Source organism: Mus musculus, chromosome 2 (genome assembly GCF_000001635.26).
Source record: "Mus musculus strain C57BL/6J chromosome 2, GRCm38.p6 C57BL/6J".
Classification (NCBI taxonomy): domain Eukaryota; kingdom Metazoa; phylum Chordata; class Mammalia; order Rodentia; family Muridae; genus Mus; species Mus musculus.
Genome location: NC_000068.7, coordinates 115,021,850 through 115,049,405, shown reverse-complemented (window position 1 = coordinate 115,049,405; position 27,556 = coordinate 115,021,850). Strand labels below are relative to the sequence as shown.

The 27,556-nt window shown below is 37.2% G+C and overlaps 1 long non-coding RNA gene across 1 annotated transcript in view; it reads right to left on the bottom strand.

The window, feature by feature from the left end:
* Nucleotides 1-5,467: 5,467 nt before the first annotated feature.
* The window catches only part of Gm13974 (predicted gene 13974), a 190,043-nt gene continuing 167,954 nt past the window's right edge, over nt 5,468-27,556 (bottom strand). Inside the window, exon 5 of the long non-coding RNA NR_166464.1 lies at nt 5,468-5,862. This is a non-coding gene — a long non-coding RNA (predicted gene 13974). The remainder of the gene's footprint in view (nt 5,863-27,556) is intronic.

Sequence of the window (27,556 nt, the reverse complement as noted above, 5' to 3'; positions counted from 1 at the left end):
ATCTGTTACTCTTATCAATTCATTTTTATTTTTCTAGCCCCGTAAGAACTCACTCCCCTCCTTCAAATAGCACAGCTCCCCTCATGAAGACATGTCCAGGCTCTCAATTCTCTCATCCCTTTCTTCTTGTATCACATCTAGAGATGAATTCAATCATTTGTTTCATCTGTGTCAAGTATTCTACTTTCATTTCTGTTGCTGTGATAAAATTTTCAGACAAAAACAACTTTAGAAGAAAGGATGCATTAAGCTCTTCGTTCCAGGGACATCATTCTGGGAGCTTCACAGTAGCAGGGTCACATCAAGTATACAAGGAAGAGGAGAGAGAAATAAGACTATGCTGGTTCACTCTTCCTGTGTCTACTCTTCTATAATCTGGAGCCCAAAGCCTGGGGATAGTGACACCCACTTTCAGCCTGGCTCTTTTCACATCAATTAAGGCAGTCAACGTAAAATACCACATACATGCCAATAGTGTAACTTGATCTAGAAAATTCCTCTTTATGCCCTCTTTCCAGGTGATTCTTGGTTATGTTGACAATTGAAGCTAACCATCATAGCTAGCCTCCATCAAACTGAACCCTGCTCAACAAAAGTCTCTAAAACATAAGGTGGCCTCAGGATGGATTAATGGTCCATGGCTTTAAAGATTTCCCAGTCTTCAAACATCCCACTCATTATAGCAACAACCCATTATTCTAAATACCTAGAACTGTCCACTCCAGTCTGTTCTCAACAGATATTGATCTCAGCACAATGAGGATATAGAAGACACACAATATCTATCATGTTTTCTCATTACCAAATCTTCATCTACAGTCATGGCCATCATACAAGCATGTTTCCTCTTACTGGAAAAAACAGCATCTTTCAAAATCATTTTCAGTGTTTTGGGGGTAACTACTTTCTAAAATATTTTCTCTTTGGTTTCTTTTTTGCCTCTCTGTGGTGAAACAACTTCAATCAACATTCTTGTATGCTGTAATATATCTCATATTTTAAAATTTGTAAACCAGAATAAAATTCCCTTTGAGTCCACAATTAAGTAGAGTCCTACTTAAATTTCTCAGCTTTCCTTCAATCCCAACCACACCTCCATCACTATCTGGGAAACTCTGGTTTGCATCCCCATTATTCTAGGTCTTGGGTCACTGATTTCTCTGGCACCTATCCTCAGGAGCATTAAAGAATATTATCCACTCTCTTCTTGATGTAACTAGCCCTTCATTCTTTGTTTGTTTGTTTATTTGTTTGTTTGCTTGTTTTGGTTTTTCAAGACAGGGTTTCTCTGTAGAGCCCTGGCTGTCCTGGAACTCACTTTGTAGACCAGGCTGGCCTCAAACTCAGAAATCCACCTGTCTCTGCCTCCCGCGTGCTGGGATTAAAGGCGTGTGCCACCATGCCCGGCTTCTAGCCCTTCATTCTTATACTATGTTGAAAATACTTCTATTTCTTTAATTGCTCTGTCTCTCAGTCTTCAAACACAGTCTTAGATGATGATCTGTGTACAAGTGATTGCTGAGAGAATTGCTTCAAGTGTGTCTGGAATGGGTTGATCTTCTTAAGAAACATCAATGAACACACAATTTAAAGTATTGTATTGAAAAACCAGCTTTATTTATTTTATTGTGGAACAATGTGTAGATGTGCTTAATTCAGGAAGGAAGCAAGCACACACAGTGATATAACCCATAAGGTTATATTCCTAACAACAAAAGGTCTTGTGTCTCTATTTGAATGGTCATAATCCCAACTTATATTCATATGCCATTGGATATTGTAAAATGGTGCAGTTGATTAGCAATATCTGACTTTGAGCACTTATGTTGACTTTAGAAAAATTCTGATTCAGGAGTGATCATTGCCAAATTGTGAATTTTATAATTTTCCTGAAAACTAATCTTTTTCTTGTCCTCTATTACCTTTGAATATAACAAATAGTACATTTCTTTTACATTTCACAAAATATTAAAGACTCAGAATAGTGATTAAAGTACATTATACAGACCAATGTGGTGGGCAAGATCTTTCCTAAGAAGTTGTTCTTTTAATGAATCCAAATATGGCTATAACTTTATCTGTCATTTCATTTTGTGTTGCTGGCCAATCAGCCTACTTTATAATTTTACAATTTCTTAACAATAATATGAGATGTTCTTATGTCTTAAGTAGTACCATCCTCTTAAAGATTGCAGCTTCTAACTTTGTGAGTTACATGTGGATTATTTGAAAATAGGTCATTTTCCAAATAAAGCATCCATGTGGCTTCTCCTTCTGGAAATTTGACAGTAGCCTCACACTTAGGAACCCAAAAATTTTCTCTAGCAACTCTCCAGTCCTGCCCCAAAGCTGCTGCTTTGGTTTATTGTCTATTAACAAGTATCTTGACTCTTGCTCAAGACTATTGCTATAATATAAATAAAAACATTGGAATTTTTATAATATTTTATAAAATTTATAATATAATTATATTATTTCCCCCTTTATTTTCCTCCCTGTATTCCTCAAATACATACTCCTGCTCTCTTCCAAACTCATGGCCTGTTTTTCTTTGTGCGTGTGTGTGTTTATGTGTGTTTGTGTGTGTGTGTGTGTTTTGTGTTTGTGTGTGTGTATGTGTGTGTGCACGTGCACACACTTATGTGTGTATATCTAAACACATTAGTGGAACCTGCTTTGTCCAGATGCTATTATCTGTATGTATATAATCTGGTCATTTGGCATTGGATAGTCAATTGGGGAGTTTCCTTTCACAAAGGCCATTTATCCCATGCTTAGCAGTCCCCAGTTCCCTACAGTTCTTTGTCTATAATTGAGGCTCCACAAGCTTGCCCTCTTTTATGTTAGACTGTCCACTGGTGTATTTCTTGTTCATGTTGTGTTTAGGAAGGCATGTTGCTGATTTCACAAGTATAGTTTCTGTGATATTTATAGAAGACACAATCTCATAGAAAACTTTCTGCTCCTCTGCCCTCTCCTCCCAAATGATCTCTGAGCCTTAGGTTCAGAGCGTGTGTTTTAGATCTATTGGTTGGGACTTTTGAAATACACTATCTCTTGTTCTCTGAATTTTGATCAATTGTGATTTTCTGTGATGGTCTCCATTTGTTGCCAAGAGAAGTTTCTTTAATGAAATGTGAGAACCATATTTCTCTATAAGTGTAAAGATAAATACATAGGATGTGGTCAGGAATTATGCTCATTTAGTACAATAGTGGCTGTAAGTTCATATCCAAGATCTCTGACTTTACTAGTGTTAAATAATTGGCTGGGTTTTCAGTACAAAGTATGATTATTCTCTTGTTGAATGAGCCCTAAGTCCAATTAGTGAGTTGTTGGTTACAATAGAGGCATGAATGCCACTATTGTACCTTCTGAGGTATTATGCCATGCTGGTAGTTGTGTGCTTAATAAGCATCATGCTGGGTAGGACTACTATTTGCTCTTCTTCCCTGGAAGCTTGCATGGTGCCTTCATGGTCCTCAGAGGAAAAGTTTTGAAATAAGAGCCATACTAGATTGTCATGTGTTCTTCCTATAAGCTGTCAATCAACCATGGAATTGTATTTATCAATGATCCAATTTGTATTTGAAATCTAAACTACTGCCTCCTCTTTTCTCTCTTTAAATTCACTCTGCATACAGCCTGAGTAATCTTGCAAAAACATAAATCAAATCTTATTACTCTACTGCTTGAGGAGTTAATTGTCTTTATATAATCTTTAAATAGATAGCAATTTTGTTTGCTTTTCACGGGAGATATTCTGGTTTATACCTATTATTCTAGCTTCATTTTAAACAACATTTCTTTTAATTTTCCAAATGTTTGTATTTGGATAATAAATTATGTAGTCACCCCACTCTTAAAACACAAAAGTTCTGTTATCTACTTTGCAAATATCACATTACTGCACACTAGCCAACTTGACACCACTAATATTTTGTGCTTCAAAATCCTTGCACATTCTGTTTTCCTGAATATAACCCATGTAATCCTTTGTGTGATTGTATATGCTTGGCCCAGGGAGTGGCACTATTAGAAGGTGTGACCCTGTTGGAGTAGGTATGTCACTGTGGCTGTGGGCTTTAAGAACCTCATCCTAGCTACCTGGAAGCCAGTATTCTAGCAGCCTTCAGATGAAGATGTAGGACTCTCAGCTCCTCCCGTACCATGCCTGCCTGGATGCTGCCATGTTCCTGCCTTGATGATAATGGACTGAACCTCTGAACCTGTAAGCCAGCCCCAATTAAATGTCGTCCTTAAAAGAGTTGCCTTGGTCATGTGTGTCTGTTCACAGCAATAAAACCCTAACTAAGACACATGGCTATATGCTTGTCTTTACCAACTATACACTTAAGAAGAGTTTCTATAACAGGCATTTCTCTGTTCATAGATAATACGTTTCTACAAGGACCTTATGATTTGTTGAATCTTCCAACTTTTTCCTAACATAAATGCATTATACTTCAATTACATTTATGTGTTTTCAGCCTATAAGATGTATATGAGGGCAAAGTAAACCATGTTTTCCATATAGCCAAACATTGTTTCTAGTATAGTGCTGAAATACGATGTGAGATTTATCTACTACTGCAGAAAGAATAGAGATGACAGGAGAGAGAAATGACAAACTTAATAAACCCCTCTTCTGAAAATGTACTGATAGAAAACCACTGATCCCTAATTTTGTTGAATTCAATAAGATATTGATAGCAGATGTCAAAATGTAAAGAACATATAGAGATGTCAAGACTGATATAAAAATGAATGTAGAGCTTAATATAATGATTGTAGAGCCAATAGAAATGGACAAATTACTCAGATGTGATATCTTGATTACTTGTATAATTGCAGGAGGTTCAGTTACTCTTACAAAACAGTAAATTAAATATAAGGATAAAATAATGAATCTTCAGTTTTGGAAAAAAAGAACAGATAATACAATTTGAGATTATATAACAAAATATTCCTTAGATAAGGGTTGTGTGTTGAAGAAATTTTAGAGCCAGATAGGCCCTGGACATTGACCAATTTAGTTGACTAATTTTGCAGCAAATAAAAACAGCCCAGAGAACTAAGGTTAAAATGATAAAGTCCATAGTGATGAATGGTTTTCATGTTTCTATGGAATCGTACAGATCTCTCACAAAAATATTTGTTATCTTACTGGATACTCATACAAAATCTAATGAACATGTATTACTTAAGAGATGAAAACAAGACACACTGTGTCTATTTTAAGTTAACCTTTGTATAATCTTCCTGACAAAGACTAATTCTCTATATCCCACCATCCCTGTTTCACAGAAAGATTAAGATGTAATGTGATAATAGACTGGGCTCTTAGGACTCAATTGCAAAGGTGAGTTTTTAATTTTACCTCCAAATATTCTTTTTTTGATGAAACAACAGATCAGCTCTGTAATATATTTAATAGATTATTTCTTTAATAAAATGCATATTTGGATTATCCCTTAAGATGGACTTTATTGTGCACTTCACACAGCAGTTTTGCATGAGAGATTCAAACAGTGAAATTACAATCACCTTTTTGAACTTTAAGAATTACAAAAACAGCAACACTTCATACAGCATTACTTGTTTTAAAGAGTTAAGTTCCAAAAAGTACTTCATTTTATAAAAGGTTTATTGTCTTTTTTGTAATATTTATGCACGTTTTGTGTGTGTCTTTGTGTATGTGCACATAGCACGCATGCCCACAGATGACAGAAAAGGATGCCCGATCTACTGGAGCTGTGGTCAGAGGCAATGATCAACGCTGTAATGTAGGTGCTGGGAAGCCATCTCAGGTCTTGGGCAAAAGTAGTACACATTTCTAATCATTGAACCATCTCTCTGGCCCTGTGTAAAAAAAAATCTTTAGTGTGTAAAATTCTAAACATTTTATAGGAAGCACATGCCACTTGTATTTCAGAACAACAGAAGGATTTACTGTCTCCGTATTCCGCATGAGAAAGTCAGATCCTAGGAAACTTATCTTCCAATGAGAATCCCTATCACTGTCATGTAGCAACAGCTACGAGGGCAGCATAAGCGTGTACAGTTTGCATTGTGACAATGCAACTATCCCAGCAGAACTTCTGAGAATGAGACCAAGTATGTTCCATAGGCATTATTTCCCCCAGAAATTTCTCAGCACTCCACAAATGTAACACACATACAGTGATTCACAGATGTAACCAGACGCTATTACTTGTCTTGCTCTACAATATGAATATGCTCTGCCAGTTTTTATGTTGATTCTGGTTTTAATAAATATGAAAATCATTTTACATGTTTAAATATGAATGTTAAGGAATTTAAGCACTCACAGAAGGTATTTAAAAGAACAATGTCTATACAATAAAAACACTTGTCAGGGAACCCCAAGAACACAATAAATGACTGGAAGGGAGAGATGGGTATGGAAGGAATTATTTATTCATCAAGACTCCCCTAGTGTAGAACATCACTTCCAAGCTAGAAAGCTTACCATACCCCACCCTGAAATGTAAGGCAGTATTTAGCAGTTATGTGAACAATGACTTTGAAGGCTGCTAAGAGCCCCATGTGAGGTTTTTATTACAAAGGCCCTATTTCAGATATGTCAGGTTTAACTTGAAATTGTAATTTCTTCCATAGAAGTCAGGGCTTGGCTTCTTTTCTGGGGTATTTTGGTTTCCCTTGTTTGGAGGCTGGGTGACTAACGATGCTCTGGAAACGATTAACTTAAAAAGCAGCAGCTAAGAGCATTTGATCCTCCTTTGATGAAGTGTGAACACTAGATCCTTTCCCCCAAAGTGGAGCTGGACTAAGCTAGCTCTGAGGGACGGGAGAGAGTGGGAGTGGAGAGGTGGGGGTGTGCATTCATTATGGCTGCTTTATCTCTCAGAAGCTATTTCAAGTGATCACTGGTGGAAACCGCCTATAGTCAACCTCCTATTTTCACTCTGCATTTGACATCAAGGTTGTCAATACGACATAATCATCTCTGTCAAAAGCATCATTCATTTCCAAACTGCAGAGTTATTTACAGTCGTGTCTTCACTCAATGTAACACTACCACTCAACACTCAGCTGTCCTTTCTCTGTTCTGACGAAACATTCGGGCAGACTTCTAAAGAAACTCTATTTTAGGTTAGGCTAGCAACCTGAAAATGAACCCAGAAAGAAAAACTTCTTCTCTTGTCCAAATACCATTTGGACAAATGGATAAAGTTTTTCTATGAAAAGTGGCATTTCAAAATGAGTTCTGTTTGGTAAGAGACACAGTGCTGAAAAGTGACATTTATAATGACAGCAATATGGATCCCCATTAACGAAGACTGGGTCATATTGTGCTCTAATTATAACCATTTTCACTGTGTGTGCATGGTGTGTGAGTGTGTGTGTGTGTGTGTGTGCGCGCGTGCGCTCACGTGTGTGTTTAATTTAGAAATCAATTAGAATAACACAGCTCCCCACTGAAGAACCCACTATAAATCTCTGTTTACAGAAACATGGCTGGTAAGGGCCTTTGATTACAGTTAAATAGAGAATACTGTGAGGAAAACTGAGGCTTGTGCATCTAAGCACCCAGCTGAGTAGCTATTGACTTGCTATATTCTGCAGTGCCAGCAAAGACCTAAAAGCTGTGCAGCATATGAAGAAATGACGTTGATACAAAGAAACAGGGGCTAATGGAAATCAGGCAGGGTTCTTAAGAAGGCTTTGCTTACTCATCTCTTTCATCTTCTGTCTCAGAGAACAAATCTTAGTATAACCAAAAACTCTGCATTTCCCAATGGCACCCTACTTAGGATTTTTAAGTTTCCCCTAGCAGAAGACATAACAATGGCTAAGAAGGGAGAAATGAAGTTGGGGGAACTCTGCGGCAGTTTTTAAGCTTATTTGGCAAATGTAAGTTTGGTTGTTCAATGACTTCCAGAAGTTATTAATTCTGCGTTTTTCCAAAGAGAAGCATAAATAGTATCACTCCATGTGGGGCTCCTTCTCGGTATCAAATGTCTAATATACATGAACTACAGGATATATCAGACTCTCTAAGCATGTTTTTGTCATCTGAACAAAATTTTCCTGAGATCAGAGCATTTTATATTAATAATTACTACTAAGTGTGAAGATTTTGTGAACCAACTGGTTCATTTTGTGTAACTGATGTAATCTGGGGCTCTCTATCTCATTTAAATGGTTTATCATTGCTCCCATTTTATGGATGAGGTAATTGACCAGGATTCAGTGATTTTCTTGAAGTTCTGTAGTTTTTACCAAAAGTAGTGTAAATGCCTTTAGCATCAACATTAGTAGTATGCTTTTATATGAGGGTCCTATTCTAATTCTCCAAACAATCTTTGAGAAGAATATACTGGTACTTGCCTTACTACAGATGAAGAACCAATAAACCACTGAAAAATCGACAGTTAACAGTAAAATATTCTCCATGACTTTGCTGGAGTTAAATGGAAGCATCTGACTCTCGATCAGTGCTCTCCTTAGCTAGCTCAGCCAGTCACCCCACAATGAATGAGTGTTTCCATCCACACCTTGTAGTTCATGGAGTGGCTCTTCTTTTTTCCTCAGTTCTGATGAAAATGTTGAAGAGGTTGGCATGATGACCCCATTTGCATTTCCTTCTGTGGTTTTAGGTCTCATCCTTGGCTCCCTGAGGCACCCCCAACCATCCTGTACTTTGTTTTAGAAGCACACCTTTCCATCTTTCCATCGAGGCACCACTTGCCTTTGCCCAGCAATCCTAACACTCATTTCTGTATTCTCCCACTGAAGTCCTGTGTTTTCCTAGAGTTATGCAGGGCATGGGCACCATGACCCCAAGGACATGGAAACTTGACATTTTTCTGTCTTTCCTTGTCTAGTCTATTTTCATCATGTGCATTTACCATGACACAGTCCATTTGGCTCCAGTCCATCCATCTTTTACCATGATCTTCCTAAAACATGCACTTCTATTATTTCTTATTCATAAAGCATGGAAAAATATTGAGTCCTGTTTTTTTCATTACATACACACAGTTACAGCAACTAGAAACAATATTTTCTACTCTGAAGCAACTCATATATAATAATAATTGTGAGGTCTTTTTAATGAACACATCATTTATGGCAATTGTTACTGTCTTCATGCATGTGTCTATAATTATATGTATGATGCTCTTTCACCTTCCTGCTGCTCATGGTCTTGATTAAAATGGAAAAAAAAACAAAAGTCCAGCTTATAAGCATTAGTTATTGAATTGTCACCTCCTTGCTCTACTTATTGACAATAATTTGGAAATAGCAAACATCAAGTCTGATTTATTAGGCCATCCATTTACCATGGCCTGGGGCCACTTCTAAGTGATGGGGCCACTTCTAAGTGATTAATGATGTGTGGGCTTGTTGCAATATTAAAGAGATCAACCTGAACCCTAACTCTAAGCAGAACAACTCTTCAGAGGCTTGCAATAATTTGCTTATTCTTTATTTCTAGATAGTAACAATTAAATAAGTTAATAACTGTTACTATTCACTTTTTAAAACTAGGCTCAGATAATCTAAATTTCAATAGTATACTTGACATGAAAATATGGATCTCTTCTGAAATGATGTAGTTAGTGGTGGATAATATTGGATAAATGAATGCACACACATGTTCATGGCTACACAATTATAAATAAATAAAAGAAAGGGTCTTTCTGGGGAATGTTCTACTCCAAATATTATAATTATGGAGAAACATTTTTTTATTGTAGATTTATTTTAAGAGAACTTTATAGTCTATCATTCACTCTTTCAATTTTGTATTATATTTTATGGGTTTTTTTCTTTGATAGTTAGAGCAAGAAATGTTGGAAATGGAAGCAAACTAGGGTGTGGACAGGGTTTCGCAGAGCCATTGACTCATCTAGGGCTTACACCAGCCTAGATTTGAAGCTTCAGCTCTTCTCATCTTACTGCTTACATCAGAAATGCACTATAAAACGTGAAGAATGAGTTTCCATAATTTAAATATTATTTATATTATGCTCTGTTGAATTTGATATGAAGAGAGAAAAAAACCACCTTCCTGATTAATTTTACCCTCTGGTTTCTAATATCCAATGAATTCAATCCTGAAAAATATAGTAAACATCATAAAAGTATTTAAACTTTAAACCAAAAGCCATTTCAAAATCATATGGTACATTAGTGTTTTAATTTTCCATTAGATTTTATTATTTTGTAGCCATACTATAAGCTAAGTGATTTCAGACTGGGATAGCAGAACAACATCTCCATTTACCATATATGGATGACAATGGCCTTCTGGCTACCAAATATAAATAAATCATCAAGAAACAAAGGATATTGTTTTGGGTGCAGAAATATTTTAAGTGTTATTAGAGAAATTGAGGTTCCCATTGCAGAATGATTTTATTAAAGTTTGAGGGAAATCAACGGGCAGGCAAGCTGTAAACCTTGACAGCTGTTGAGCCAAAGTCCTGGGCATATATTTTGAGGTGGTGGGGTCTGAGGAGTGGATTGCTTCAGCCAAGTAGGTTGACCAACAGCTGTAAGGCAGAAGGGGAGGCATAGAAAAGAGGGAGAAAGCAGAGCAGAGATATGGGAGAGAGAAAGATTGACAGAGAGGGAAGAGGGAAGAGGGAAGAGGGAAGAGGGAAGAGGGAAGAGGGAAGAGAGAAGAGGGAAGAGGGAAGAGGGAAGAGGGAAGAGGGAAGAGGGAAGAGGAGGGGGAGAGGGAGGGAGAGAAAGGGAGAGGGAGAGGGAGAGGGAGAGGGAGAGGGAGAGGGAGAGGGAGAGGGAGAGGGAGAGGGAGAGGGAGAGGGAGAGGGAGAGGGAGAGGGAGAGGGAGAGGGAGAGGGAGAGGGAGGGAGAACAGGTAATACACTTTAACTCAAAAGGAAGCAGGCTCCATGGTGGAAGCTCTGTATTTCTCTAGGGTAGGAACATTGGGGAAAATGTTATCTTATTAAAGGGATATTTATTCCTTCTGTCACTTTAGCATATTTTCAGGTGACTCAGTTTTTTTTTTAATTAGATATTTTCTATAGTTACATTTCAAATGTTATCCCCTTTCCTAGTTGGAAGAGAGACTTCTGGCTAGGTGATTGGCAGGCCTAGCTGCATTAAACCTTAAAGGAAGAGAGAATTATATGTAATATTCTAATCTCTTGAGCAGATCAGAATGTCATGTCTTCAACAAGGGCCAGAACTATTCCATATTTTGACTAGGAGTCAAAAACAGATGGGCAGAGGTGTTTTTACCTTCCTAATAGTACCAGGGAAAGGGAAATGGGAGGTGGGTTCAAAACTGATCAAAAGATGAAGGTCCCCTCTTCGATGACTTCCAAGGCTCCTAATACCTGTCCAGCTTATCTAAAATTCCCCTCTCAAAATCTGAGATGGTGAAATTATTTAGGAGATGGAGTGAGATTGAAGAACATCTATAACCTGTTTCCATTAATGAAAACCTGTTTTAGTTCCAACACTGTTCTCCCAGAGGAGGAAGTAGACCGGAGCTTGGCTCTTTCCCTCCTTTATAGCTTCCAGGCAGATTTATTTATTTTTGATAACAAAAAGAAACCAGAGGTCAGTGCTAGCATTCCTAGCCTCATGCCAGGATAGAACCAAAACCATGTTTGGCTTGAGTTGCTCACTTTCAGGGTCCATTCCCGTAAAATGGCTTGGACATTTCTGATATTTCACTATTTTTCCATGTGCTTGTATGTTTGGTCATAAAAAGCTTTTCATTATTTGAAGCCAGTTTTTCTAAACCAGGCCTTCTTCACCATATGATAATCACAAATATTTTGAAAATATACTTTAGGCACATGTTTGTTTGCTTGCCCCTTATAAAGGCAGTTAGAGCAGTTAAAGAAGCCTTGACAATGCCGGGCGGTGGTGGCACACGCCTTTAATCCCAGGACTTGGGAGGCAGAGGCAGGCGGATTTCTGAGTTCGAGGCCAGCCTGGTCTACAAAGTGAGTTTCAGGACAGCCGGGGCTATACAGAGAAACCCTGTCTCGAAAAAAAATCCAAACCAAAACCAAAAACAAAAAGAAGCCTTGACAAAAGCTAGCATCTTCCTCAACCGAGTCTAAGTCACTGTCTCCCAAGGAGACCATACAGTATATATGATTTTTATTGGAGTTCTGAGCTTTGAAACAACTGATAAGAGTCTCTGGAGCCATTCTGAGTGACTGTTCACACTCAGTGATTGTGTGATGGAATACTGAAGCCCTCGAGAGATTCAAGTGTGTCACTTTTCCTGCTTTGGAGAGGTGGATCTACTCATAATTGGTGGGTTACACCATGTGGATGTAAGAGATGTGGGGCTAAAGGAAACTTCTCAGAGTCCGTGTATCTACCCCCTTACCTGTCAAAAGCTCTGTGTTGGTTCTCTTAAAAAAGAAACATCATCTGTGAGGTTATTTTGAACAGTGTGAAATATTGAAGTGATTCAAATCATGACTTACAAAGGCAAAAGAGAGAAGAGGGGCTCTTGCTCTTTACTTTTGATGACCATGACTCCACGGGTAAGATTCTCTTTAAGAAATATCACAGCATGAATGGCCACAAATGTGAAGCAAGAAGAGATAGCAGTTCATTCATCCAGGCAAAGAGGACAAGGGGTTCTGGAAACTTTGGTGGTGGTGGTAGAGGTGGTTTTGGTGCCAATTGTAATGTGGGTTGTAGAGAAAATGCCAGTGGTCATGGTGGCTTTAGTCAAAGCTGTGTTTTAGGTATGATGGCAGTGGGTATGGCTATAAAATATTTGGTAAACACTAAAGCCATTTGGACATTGTGGAAGCTACAATGATTTGGGTAATTATTACAACCAGTCTCAAAATTTAGGGCAAAAACTACAGGGACAGAGGCTTTGGCCTCTGTGGTGGTAGAGTACAAAACTTTCCGAAGCTACAAAAGCAAGCTGACTGATGTGGTGCCAGCAGCAGAAGCAATAGCTATGGCAACGGAGGAAGGTTCTGACTACTGCCAAGAAACAAATGCCTAGCAGGAGAATACAACCAGAGAAGTGACAGGAAAACCACGGATTACAACAGATTTGCTGACTCAGCCATGCATAGTAGTGGTTACAAAAAATCATGTCTTAGGTAATACTCTGGGGTATTAGTATATAAGCTGGAGAATTATATTTATTGTTAATTTTTCTAACAGGTTCTTTTCATGTCTGCTCATTAGAAAGTGGAAAGTATCCCAACAAAAGGTTTTGATGTAGATTTTTTTCCATCTATGTTGTTGGTTGCCCAGTGTAATAGTCTAATTATAATGCTGAATAAATGAAAAAAAGAAAATGTGTTTTATTATACTTTGCCAATGAATTGTTCGTAGTAGATGGACATAAGCATCACCAGCTCAATTTGAATTCATAAGTTGCAAATACCACCAGGCAGTGGTGGTGCACACCTTTAATACCAGCACTTGGGAGGCAGGAGGCAGGAGGCAGGAGGCAGGAGGCAGGAGGCAGGAGGCAGGAGGCAGGAGGCAGGAGGCAGGAGGCAGGAGGCAGGAGAGGCAGAGGCAGAGGCAGAGGCAGAGGCAGAGGCAGAGGCAGAGGCAGAGGCAGAGGCAGAGGCAGAGGCAGAGGCAGAGGCAGAGGCAGAGGCAGAGGCAGAGGCAGAGGCAGAGGCAGAGGCAGAGGCAGAGGCAGAGGCAGAGGCAGAGGCAGGCAGATTTCTGAGTTCAAAGCCAGCCTGTTATACAGAGTGAGTTCCAGGACACCCAGGTCTATACAGAGAAACCCTGTCTCAAAAAAAAAAAAAAATTAAAAAGTTGCAAATACCACGTGTTTTTTGTTTTGTTTTGCTTTGCTTTGTTTCTGTGAATGATCTTGGCCATTGAGGCGAGACAGTGAATGGATGCGGATGATGAGAACTAGTTATCAATTGGAGGGATAAAGTTAATGTGGAAATGGCTTCGGTGTGTGCACTGATACCCTGCCAAATCTCCATAGCTTTTTGTTTTGTTTTGTTTTTCACTTTAAACAGAAAAAAAAAAAAAACCTTACCATAACGAAGTTTATAAGACTGTAATCCTGAAGCTGGCCTGCTAGAGTGTCAGAAGTGTTTGTTGCTTCACAAGCTTTGGGGGTGGGTACTTCCCTTGTGTAACTTCTAGAGATTGCCTCCTTGGTTAAGAGCCACATCACATCAAACAGCATCCATTGTCCCACCTTCCTCCACACCTGCCTTCCACCCACAAGAGCTCTTGTGATTATCATGAGCCCTGCAGAAGGAAAGATAACTCTTCCTCCCAGGATCTTTAACTAAACACTGAAAGTCCCTTTGCCAGTCAGGATTGGGGCAAAGCAGCATACATGTCACATCAGTTTCAAATCATCATTGAGATAAATGTCATTAAAATGCTTTTAGGTGGAATTCATGTTTATATACATACTGAGATTTTTATAGGAAGAATGTGAGTTAAAAATACTATCTGCTTAGTTGTTTTTAAAACAGCTTCATATTCGTTTAGTTAATTAAATAATGAAATGTTCATGCAATGTAAAGAGAATGGATTTCCTTTTATGTAATAGTGCATATAAGTGTGAATTATGAAAAAAAATATTTTAAGCTGAACATGTATCATGGAATATATTAAAAACAATGATTTCAATTAAAATTAACATTTATGTGTCTCTTGCTAATAGCTAATTCAGAGATCAGCTGTGACCTCATTAGTAAGGAAGACAGGGGTGCACTGTTATATAATCTAATTCTTATGATTGAGGAGTTAAAGAAATGGTGGACCATAAGAATTAATCAAAGGTAAGACAGAGAATGATTTACCCTGAGCTTCAAGCACGATCTCCTCCTATGTTTCTGAAGCTATATTCATTAAAATATAGCAATTAGGCCACTCAAATGTACATTTTCTACTATTTAAATATTTTAAAAATATTTTAATTAAAATTTTCATTCCAATTTTTGTAATAATCTAGGTATTATTGTATTTGTTTTTTAAATTAATTTTGCTCTTTAGTGTTAAAAATTATGTCTTTTGTCTATGTTTTCCTTGGCCATATTAGCAATAGCTCGGAATAAAAACATGAGTTGTATAAATACATATTATTTCAGTAGAATGTTGTAGCCTGCATCCCAGGAGTAGACCGAGTTCCATGTCTTCCAAGCTTTAAAATAAGTGCCATTACATTGGTTCTTTGAGATAGGCCATAGTAGAGTGTGGGTACTCATACCATACACCAGCAAATACTACAGATGGCAACATTGGTTTTCAAAGAGAGTTGGTTGTTCAACACTTACTGGCATTTCTTTATATACATGGGTACACATAAACACATACACAGTCACACACATGCACACACACACACAGTTAAAATTTAAAGCCTTTTCTTTTAACAAGCTATGGCTAGTTAGGAAACTGTATTTTCTATTAAATAACATGACATATTCTGAACTGTTTAATCTTTCTTCCTCTGTGATCTGGATTATACTGAGCTAATATTATCACACAGTTACAGGATAAAGATGATGGAGGAAATCAAATATCTGTTCTTCAGCTTATTATGATCAAAACGAAGCTCTGAGTGTGGCATGTCGCTGTTGGAGGTTTCCAGCTCCAATGTGAGGCCTTACCCTCACCACAAGAGCGCACCAGATAAATCAAACATCAAGTCCTGATACTAAAGTAGTCAGTATTTCAGTGAATAAGTTCTCAGTCCTCAGTATCAAGGAAACAAACCAACCAACAAACAAACAACAACAAAAACAAGGGAAGACAGACACTATTGGGTACCCTAGGAGATTAGAGACACATTATAATAAACACTGTGTGAGAATCAGAGAGGGTCATGAACTAGTACAAGGCCATTAGTGGGGAGAAAGGGCAGAGCATGATATCTTCAACTTAAGAAATAGAACCATATAAAAGCCCCCTTTTCTAGTCTCAATAATCTGGGGAAGTTCAATAAAAGATAACTTTTGTTATTTTTCCAAATCTATATCTAATGTTACCTATGAATACAAAACTAAAAAATATATATATAATTTAAAAGAGTATATGCTTTGGAATCAGTGCACCATGGCTTTGAATCTCTCATTTTACAAGACTGTAATTTTAGACAAACTGTTGACATTATTTTCACATTTACAATATTCTTTTGTCATCTATGAGATGGAACTAATGACTATATTTTTTCAGAAAAATTTGCATTTAATTAAGGTAATGTTTTCTAAACTTCAGTGCCTGACATATACTATGCATACCTAATGAAGCTGTGTGATGTTGATGTTGGAGAAAAATATAGGAAAACTGTGGCAATTTTCTGACAATTATATGGTTCCAAATGCCCTTACCTCACTCCTTCAAGTCCTCAAACATGTGACTACAAAGAATCAAAGGTATGCGTTTCTAAAAGATGCAATTATAATGTCCCATGGAAATGTCACTGGATAAGGGCCACAGTCGTGGGCCAAATAGAAAGAATAATATGAGCAGCAGGAGGGCTGGTTTGAGCCGACCCAGTGCAGTACCAGCTACATGTGGGAACCTGATAATATAAATAGAGTGTCAGGGCCTTGTCATTAAACTCTGGAAACTTTGAGTCCTGATTCTGATTGGATAATAACACAGTTGCCTGCCAGCTCTTACCTGCAAGCTCCCAGTGTAGGGAAAGCATGGCTCCCTGTGCATATATATGCAAATTGAAAATATATGGCGATCCTTAAGGAAGGACAATCCAGAGACTGCCCCACCCAGGGATCCATTCCATAAACAACCATCAAACCCAGACACTATTGCATATGCCAACAAGATTTTGCTAACAGGACCCTGATATAGCTGTCTCCTGTGAGGCTATGGCACCGCCTGTCAAATACAGAATTGGATGCTCACAGTCATCTATTGGATAGAACACAGAGTCCCCAATGAAGGAGCTAGAGAAAGTACCCTATAGGAGGAACAACAATATGAACTAACCAGTACACCCCAGAGCTCGTGTCTCTAGCTGCATATGTAGCAGAAATGGCTTAGTCAGACATCACTGGGAGGAGAGGCCCTTGGTCTTGTGAAGATCCTAGGCCCCAGTATAGGAGAATGCCAGGGCCAGGAAGCGGGGAGTGGGTGGGTTGGGAAGCAGGGGGAGGGGGAAGGGGATAGGGGATTTTCGGAGAGGAAACTAGGAAAGGGGATAGTAATTGAAATGTAAATGAGAAAAATATCTAATAAAAATGTAAAAAAAAAAAAAAAGAAAATATATGGCAGCTTGGCAGTGAGGTGTTCTTATATATTTGCCATAGATAGTCCCAGTAACAAACAACATGAATATAATATATATTAAGGTTGTGGGATAAAGAAAAAATATTCAAAGTGACATGGCTCAAATTCTGTGCTTCCCACTGATTTCTCTATATGTATGCATATATGTATATATGTGCATAAATATATAGATAATCCACACACACACACACACACACACACAGGAATTGTATATGCAATTGTATGTATATGTAAAATATTATTAATATATATGTTAAAATTTCTATCACAAAAAAGTAGGGGCTGGGAATATAGATCAGTGATAGAGCATCGGCCTGGCTTGGATGAGATACTAGATTCAGTTTTCAGCATTATAATAAAATTAACTACATATAAATAAGTAAAAAATAATTTGAAAAATCGAGAAAGGTTACATTTAATGCAATATGTTCTATATATCATATTCACCTTTTCTTATGTAAATTGACTACAACTTCTAAATAGCATTACCCACCAATTAGAACATATATATCACTTGAGCTCTATAAATTATTTTAGTAAAAATCCTACCACAGACAATAGCACATGCTCCCAGTTACTGTAACTACACTCCTAAAGTAAAATTTATACTGTTTGGATATGGATCAAAAGACAGAACTATAACCAACAACATCAATAATAAGAAAACAAAAATCACGAGTAATCTTTGTACTATTGCCAAGAGGAAAGCGAGAAGACAGAGTCAATGGACTGTCCTGGTTATATCTGGAACCCCACACATGTAATTAGGTTTAGAAGCACAGCTTTCTGACTGTCAGTTCAAAATACTCAGCAGGCCATTCTCTACCCAGGCTTGAAGGGAATGCTCTCTCTGGGAGCAACTGAGGTTCTGAAACAGCTTCCTGCTGTGATGTCCAGACTTAACTATTTATCTCTGTGGCTATGAAGGGGAGGGGGGCAAATTCTTCTGTTCCTTCAGGGCTTTTGTGGATGCTTTCTGTTCAGTTCAGTACTGTGGCCTTCATAAAATAAGAGTGTCGGGATGACACGGGGAAGCAGTCCGTTTATCCCAGAACTGAAGTGTTTACTCTACCTTGCATTTAACTAGTTTACAATTTTGGAGGCATTCAAAGTACTCGTTGGCTCAGTGGTGCAATATTGTTTTAAAGTTATTTCTGACCGTATCAGACACTTTTAGACCTTCAATGATGAGCAAACCCCAGAGGCAAAATACAATAAAGATTTAAGAGCTGTTCAGTGAAGCACTGTGGCTTCCGTGGGTAGGAGTTGAGGAGTAGTGGGAGGGCTACCCTGGTGATTATTTCTGAAAGTGCTTTTGTTTGTTTTATTTTCAATTGATGCCAGCACTTTGTAGGGCTGGGAAACATGATCTAACAAAGCATAAGCTTTCACCGAACCACATCAAAGTATACACACACACACACACTCACACACACACACTCACACACACACACACACACACACACACACACACACATATGTGAGTGTGTATGTGTGTGTGTGTCATATATATATATGGATATATATATATCCATTGCTGGTCTTTATGATTTGGTAAACAAATCACATATGACGCCAAAGAATATTGAGGAATGAAATTCAGATTACCCCAATTATTCCTCAGAGCAGCCTCATGTGAATGACTTTCTGTTTGCATGGGGAAAGGATAACATGGGCTTAATTCTGCATCTCCATTCATCTAGAAAACAACAACAGCAAAACATGAAATCCAGTTGAACTTACTGTTCATCTTATGTGAGAAAATACATGCAAGGTACTTCTTATCATAATGTGTTGAAGTTACCACAACGTTATGAGAGAGATGTTTGCTGTCTCTGTAGATAACCATCAGACAAGTGCTGCTGGTATCCTGCTGGCATTTTACTTTACTTGATGTTTAAAGTATATGAAAGCAAACTGCTTTATTTTTCAGAGGGGAAATGCAGAGTTTTAGACTCAGCCAAATATTCCTTTATGATAGGTTAAGCAGATTGTTTTAGCACAAAGCAATAAATTCAAAACAAAACAAAAAGCTAATGCATTTCAAGTTTTTCAATATTTCTGAGAATTTTATACATATATACAATAAAATATGATCAGATTATTTTCCATTTTATATACCCTATGCCCACATATCCCTCTCAACAGGTTGCCCTCCCGAATTCATTTAAATATTTTTAGTCCTCTAAACAACCCCCTAATTCCATTTAGCTCTTCCTATATGGGCATGGGCATGGGCATGGGCACGGGGCCATCCACTAAAGCACATGAACCCCACCAGTGGCCACATCCTTATAGAATATAGATTCTTAAAGCCATAGCAACTGCCAATTGCCAATAGCTCTTCAATAAGGAATGGGGCCTTGTGACCATCTACCCCATCTATGGTAAAATTTTAACTTGCTTGATCTGCTGTGAGTTCGTGAGAGCTCTGGTCATGCCATGTCCACATGATACATTTTTTACATCAGTCACCATCCTCCAGCTTTTAATTACTTCTACCTCCACTTCTACAATAGTTCCTTTACTGTGAGGGAAGGGCATTTGATATGGATGTCCTGCTTAGGACTGAGCAGTCAGTCTCTTGTTCTTAGCACTGTGACTATTCATTAGTGTGTTCTGTGACTGCTGCCCACTGCCAGAGGCTTCTTTAACCACATTAGAGAATCGTCCAGATCTGTGGGTACAAATATAAGTATTTAGAAGCCATAGAAGGCAGTTTGACAACATGGCTATTTAAAAAAATGACAATAGTTGATTTTATCCTAGGACTTATGACTTCTCCATCAAGGGGCATTGAAAAGGGTATCACTTCCCTCTTGGGACACTCCATTTTGTGAAGACAATGTCACTATTGGCTCATTTGATGGGTCACATATCACATGTAATATCATCAAATATTGTTGGTTCTTCTTTAAATTACTCCTCCATTCATACTGACCTGTCCAGCCACTGTCATTTCAAGAATTATTCTCTTGGCCACCCAACTGATTTGCCTACCCTCACTTTTATCCACTTTAGCCAGTTCTCAGTGTAGAAAAATTATTAGATCATTTCATGTCTCAGATAAAAATTCTCTCATGGTTTCATGTCTATGTCAGCAAAAGTCAAAGCACTTGCTTGAAATATACAAGGAGACACAGGTCATCCAGCCTGTTCTTTGTTGACAAATTTATATTTTACCCTTCTCTTTCTCATCCTGCTCTTTTTCACCCTGCTCCTGCCTCATAAGCTTTCCATAAATGCATCAGGCCCCATGCATTCTCAAGTAATCCCCTTCTCCTATAAAATCTTTTCCTTAGATACACACATGGCTTATTATACCCTACCTTCTTTCTTAAATTCTAATGCACCAATATCTTCATATGGCCACTTACTTAAAACATCATGACTACCATTCATCCAGTCATGTGTTTCCATTTTCTGAGAGTGGTACCAATACATACCCTATCTATTTCAGTGTAAGTATGTTTTCTGTCACTCACTTCATCCTGTTCATATTAGAGCTCAAACTGTAAGTAGAGGAAGCTAGAGCATTTTCTTATGTCAATTGCTAAAACCTCTAGAGAAACTTATATGTCTAGCATATGAATGAACAAATATGGTAATTATGTCTCCTGAATACAAAATTCTCATCTAGATGTTTTATATCCCAATATATGGCCACCTGCTGATGTTTCATACATACATACAAATGAAATGTTCTATCTACTATCAGAAAGGAAATAATGGGCCAGCATTATTATAATTTCCTGTAAGATAGTGACAAAAATACACTCTAGATTTGTATCTTCTTGCCTTTACTCCCTACTCATCCATGCTATCCTCTTGTCAAAGGAAAACTGACAGCTTATCAAAGACACAAAATATTCTGGATCCTGTGAGTGTTTCACATGCTCTCCCTGACTATCACAGTTTACAGAAGAAAGTCAGACATTCATGATCACATCCAACTTGTATGCACCCCTTACACTGCTAAGCAAGAGAATGAACTGTGCTGGTCCATCCAACCTAGAATAATACCTAGTAAGACTCTTAAATGTATCTTTGAACTATTTTGGATGAAGTAGCTGTATGATGTTGATAGAAGTTGATAGTGAATGTAAAATTATAATGAAGTCAAAATGTTGTGTTTCTGCAGTAGAAAGGATTAAGGTGGTCTTGAACCTTGGACAATGCTACAAAGCATGCTCTTTCTTGTTCCTTCTTGCTTTTATCTTTGATCCTGTATTTTACTTATGACAGTTCAGTTTTCTAGTCAGGTTACCTCATTAACATAATTTTCCTTGAAATGACAGAGATGATAGGAGAAAATATTTCTAGACATACTCTGCATTTTATTATCTGCATTGTTATCTGTGAATCTTTTGGAAACTATCAATAATTGAAGCTGATACCATAGTTGTAAATGAGTTCACGATATGAATTTATTATTTTAGTTGTCCATGCTGCTTCCAATTTATATCCTATAGCCTGTGAATATTATTAAATTTTATAATTTGCAGCATTTATATATATATAGAATAACATAAATAATATAGCAACAACAATATAAGAACAACAATAAAAGAGATAAACTTTAAGCTAGAAGTAAAAGGAAAGTTAATAAAGATTCCATTGATGAAAATAGGATAAAGGAGAAAAACTCTAAATATTTTGCATAAAAAGGCATGCCTGCATGATTTAGGGGAAGTTTATATCCTCTTGCTCTTGCTTATCATTATAGTAATCAAGTGCAAGTGTGAATTTATGTCTCTGTTCCATGCTGTGAGACACAGATTCAGCCTTGCTTTAGAGCTGTCCAAGCTAGAGATTCTTTTTGTTGTTTAGAAAAAAACCTTGGACCCTGGAAAGCTTACTGTACCTCTGGAGAATGTTAGTTGGGGTCCCAACACCCGTACCAGGTAGCTCACACTGCCTATAACTCTAACTTCATGTAATCCAATGACCTTTTCTGTTCCCCATAGGTGCCCACATACACACACAAATAGACATAAATATCGGAATAATGAAATAAATAATTAAAAACTCATATAAAGAGAAAAGTTATTTTACTTTGAAATTATGTCTATCAACTTTGAAATTCAAGATTAAACCAATTGGGGCCCTTACTTCCCCTTTTCAGAGCCCTCATCATGTTTTGTCTGCCTCTGTTGCATAGAGATAGACAGCGTATATTCAGAGTCCCCATGGCATTGCTGTCTATCTCTCTATCTGACCATAGACTTAAATCAATTCCTGCAGACTTAATAAAGAAAAAAAAAGAAAATTACCTAAATAATCTTGAGGCCACAAAGAAAAGGAAATAAAATTTAAGAAACCAAAAAATATTCCTTACGTTTTGTCTTTATTATTTGAAAAATGTGTTGTAGTAAGAATAAGAAACTACAATGTGCGATTTATATCATGATAAGAATTATTCCTAAAGATAATTTCTCTAATTTTTGAGAGACAGCAGTTGCCTGGGCAAGGCCAAGGAATTAATTGTACAGAAATGGTCAGGAGAAATACTTATGTACCTTTCATTGTTACATAACCTCATTTTGGAGTTAATATCAGTGCTGCCTCCAATACCATTTATCTGACACTTGGTAAATGAGTTGTCAGCAAAGGGGAAAATATATTAATAGTTCAGATCGGTTGAAATGGGTGCTCTTACATGTTTTACCAGAAATTTCCCCCTTCAGTTAACTCAATATCTTTTCTGACACATTTGTGTTGCACTAAAGTGTCTTTTATAGTGTGTCAGAGTTATGAATACTGATAGACCTTCCCCTAAAGTGCCCCTCAAGTTCACTGCCATTTGCTCATTAGGCTTGCTTTTTATTGCATGTCAGAAAGTGCCTCCCTTAAGCACCTCCTAATAAATGGGAATTGATGGGACTATGTCTCCAGAGCAAGTGGTAAATTCAAGAGTCTTAAGTGAGGAAGTCTGTGAGGCATCTAAAACTAGGGCATGCACCTACGAGTCTTGATCTGCAACACAGGGGATAGTTTATTTGATGCTAAGATAGGAGTTCTTAAGCAGTGAGTTCTTAAACAGTATTTGAAGTTCAAAAAAAAGGAAACAAGTCATTTCTCCATTGAAAAAAGAACAGGATAAACTATTTTTTAAGATGCTTTCAGAATCTTCCTCAATTCAATTCAAAGGAAAATGTATTCATGTGTATCCTCAAAAGTCTAACACTATAGGAAGTGTTAATACATTGTTTTCATTCAGAAATGAAATGAAAATGGTGGATAGATGAAGATGTAGAGACAAAGGGCATGGCGGTCAGCAAGCAGAAGAGGTTTTTTGTTTTTGTTTTTGTTTTTGTTTGTTTTTTTGGTGTTATGCGCTGCTGCGTACAGATTGTGATGATGAGGCTATCGCAGAGAGGTAAAAGGCTGAGAAATATGAACCATGCTCATCTCCCTGAAGCAAGAGCACAGCCATGAAATCCAAGCATATGTTTCCTAGCTCCAGGAACTTTTTGATCACCAGGAAAATCACCACACACACACACACACACACACACACACACACACACACAATGGAGCTATTTTTAATACATTGAGAATTTGTTGTTTCTGAGACGAATTTAGTGAGCTGCTATTATAATATGAAAGTTTGAATTAAACGAAATGAGATACAGAAACAGGTTGATTCTATGTATTCCATTGTGACAACTACTGGCTTGTTTATTTAAAAAGAAGACAGAAGAATCAATTAGCCAGGAAGGAAAAACCACCCAACAACCAATGACTCAAAAAACAAGGAAAGTCAGAATCATAAAGGCTTTTCAGACATTGCAAGTCAATATTTTGCAAACATTTGTCTGTTGTTTTCAAGGTTTGGCCATAACCACTAAGCATTACTAATGTAACATGATTATTTAAATCAGCCTTTCTCTGTGTCAAACATGTATGTGACTTATAGCTTAATCCTTCTACTGAAACACACAACTACAAAAATGAAACATTTGGGAACTTTGGGTCTACTTTAATCTTCTCATTTTGGCTTGGTTATAGGCTTGATCTTTGGTGGAACATTAAGCTAAATGAGAAGCATAAAATGTTTCTCACATATTTTAGAGATATATTTAAGTGATGAACGGTACAGAGGAGTATGTGAAATGAAAAGTAGTATTGTGACAATAATAGGAAAATATAACTTCATCAGAAAAGAATCAAGCACACACACACACACTCACACACACACACACATATATATTTACATACATACATGAGTATATTATACATATATATTATAAACAGACATTATTTTAGACAGGGTATGAAGTAATATAGACCAGTTTTGGTCACTGAGCAACATAAACAAATTATTGTATAACTATAGCATTAGGAAAAAGAGGCTTAATATTATTTGTTTGTAGTTTGGAATCTATCTCTTATAAGGAAATGCAGAGATGTCTTAAAATTAATTTTCCCATAGGATTATTAAAGTTGAGTATATAAATATTAAAGACTGCAGAGGAGGAGGGAGCAAGTCTGCTGTACCTCCAGGCTAAACCAGACCCCATGTTGAGTGTTAAATTTAGTTATGTGCTCCCTTCAAATGTCAACATCAGATCTAACTTGATCTTGGGCTTTATGATCTCTGATGAACCTTGCTACCTAAAGGATATACCCACATGGAAAAACATAGCGTTGGTTTCCTATATTAAGAAATGTTCAAGCCTCCTCAAATTTCTACTGAAAGTTCCCTATGCACAGACATGAGTTTCAAACATACTAGATTTTGCGAATAGGAAGAGGTGAAGCATGAGACCTGGGAGACTGAGCAGCACATTCAGGATTCATGGGTCAGAAATCACCAATGGCAGAGGTAAGCATGGAATGAGATGCTAAAACAGAAACCTGTGGGCAGCCATAATTGCTGAATGCTTCACTATCAATTCTCTGTTCTACTAACCAACAAACCACTCCTCAAACTTAAGATAATGAAAGAAAGAATAAAAAAAAATACTATCTCTTAAGTTTGGAGTGGACTGGCCTCATCTACATAGTTGCCAGTTGAGATCTCTCATATGCTTTCAAACAGCTGTCAGGTAGTCGGGGAATCCTCAGCAGGGATAGATGGCTAGCAGTTAATGCTATCTATCAGCTGGAAGCTTAACTAGACCGGGCTTCTAGATGTGGTTTTGTCATATGGCTCTTGCTTCTCACAGTATGAGACTAGAATCTCAGAGGAAATATCCAAAGAAAAAACATTCCAAAACCAGACACAAGATCTGCCAATCTATTTAAGGATAATGCTCAGAACTGGAATGGAGTATCTCTTTGCTACAACCTTTAACAGAGCAACCATGCAGCCTAGTAAGAATATAAAGGGGAGATAGCAAAATAACAAGGCACAGCAGAGTGTGAAGTAGAAAATATTTTAGTGAGCATATGTGGGAACTAGAATATATCAAATACACTGAGAGTTCAATGTATCCAAGTATTAAGGCAAATATAAAGGATATAATTATATATTAGAAGGATATTAATTTAGACCGAGTACAAACTTGTGTCAGCATAGAACTTCAGTTGCAGTGACTTTGACATATTAAAAAGTTTATTGAGAAGCTGTGGTTACAGGAGAGAAACCTAGAGTAAAATGCCTTTCTGGTTGAATATTTTATCAGACATAATGACTTGATATAGTAACTAGGCATCATCTTTATATCTACAGGACAAAAATACAGATTTGACTGATTTGTAAAAGCCCTTCCCATTTTCAATAGTGAAGAAATAGTTTTCTTATTGTAGGATAGGAACAGTAATAAGTACATGAATTTCTCATAACAACATACACTGAATTGGCTTTTCTGGGAATCAAAAGTTGGAATTAAAGAATGATATTTTCTCTTAGATTAGCCTTTTAGCTTTGTGAACCTATAAAAAGTCCTAAAGAAATACTTTAATATTACCTTCCGTTCTTAATATAGAAACATCACATCAGTTGTCTTTTATTATTACTTTTTCTGTAGTTTGATTCTCATAATTAACCTCTAGCTTGCTGACAGATGTGAAAATTCATTAATTTCATAAAGATTACATAGGTTATATGGAACATAATTTTATACAAGAAGCATGCACATCCACGGATTTTGATGTCTAGAAAATCCATGTCTTGGAACCCAACATACATGAACCCCAATGTAAAATTATACTGATTTGAAAATCTACAGGATGTTTTCTTTATTCTTAAGTCTACCAGTGAAGAGGGAAACTCATTAGAACCTATTTACTACTAAATGTGATGATAGAGAGAGAGGGATTGCAAGCTAATATGTGATGATTGATGATTGAATTAATATATGGTGTCAACAAAGACCAACAAAAATTGTATGCCTCTTTTCTCAAGAAATTTGATGAAATCCATACACAAGCACGTAGTCTGTGCTCTACATATGTGTTCTTTGCCACTGAAACTTGGTGAATTGAACTTGCTTTTGTCAGTGGACACCACAAATTAGACAGCTAGAAAGAGACTGTAAATGCCAGCCCTCTTCTGCATAGAGGTTGTAGAGTAACTTAGCATAGTCTATAAACCTTGCTACTGTACATTTGGATAATGACAGGTATACACAGTAGGAATAAATAACCTGCACATTTGTAAACAGCAAGTACTTCCTAGACTTCTTAAAATAAGATTCTGGAATGTCAGAATATCCAGTTCCAACTAGGAATAGCTGGTATCTTTCTATCAAGGAAGATGTAGTCAGGTTGCAGCATATTTCAACACTTTTATTTAAATTCTGCAGAGGCATATGATAATTTTAGATTCTTCTTGAGATATCTGTGTTTGCATCATTCTGCTTGACCATACAAGGCCTCTCCGGGTCAGAAGGGGCCACTTGAAGGAAAGGACAAGGAGGTATAGAGAAAAAGGAAAAGTTGTCTATTAAAATATTTTTCTTTTAAAAATATTTTTTATCTGTATTAAGTTTAGTGATAAATTTTGAGTATGTTTATATTGCTTCCTTTTGTCTCTAAATCTAATTTTTTGCACTCATTGAGGAAGAAGAGACAATAGAGCCTATAATAACACAACAAAAACAAAACAGCTGTCCTTAAAAATATTGTTGATATGAAATGTTATGAAAACATGTCTTGGCAGGATCCAAAAGTCAAAGGACAGTTATTTGTACGTTGCGAGATATTTTTCAAACACCTTGTGACCTTTGGATCTACATGCAGAACACAAGGGATTGGGAGCCAGGGTCTTGGGAAGCAACTAATATGATTTTGTGTTTGGAGACCTGGGTTCAGTTTCTGAAACTCCTTATCGGTTTTTTAGTCTGGACACATA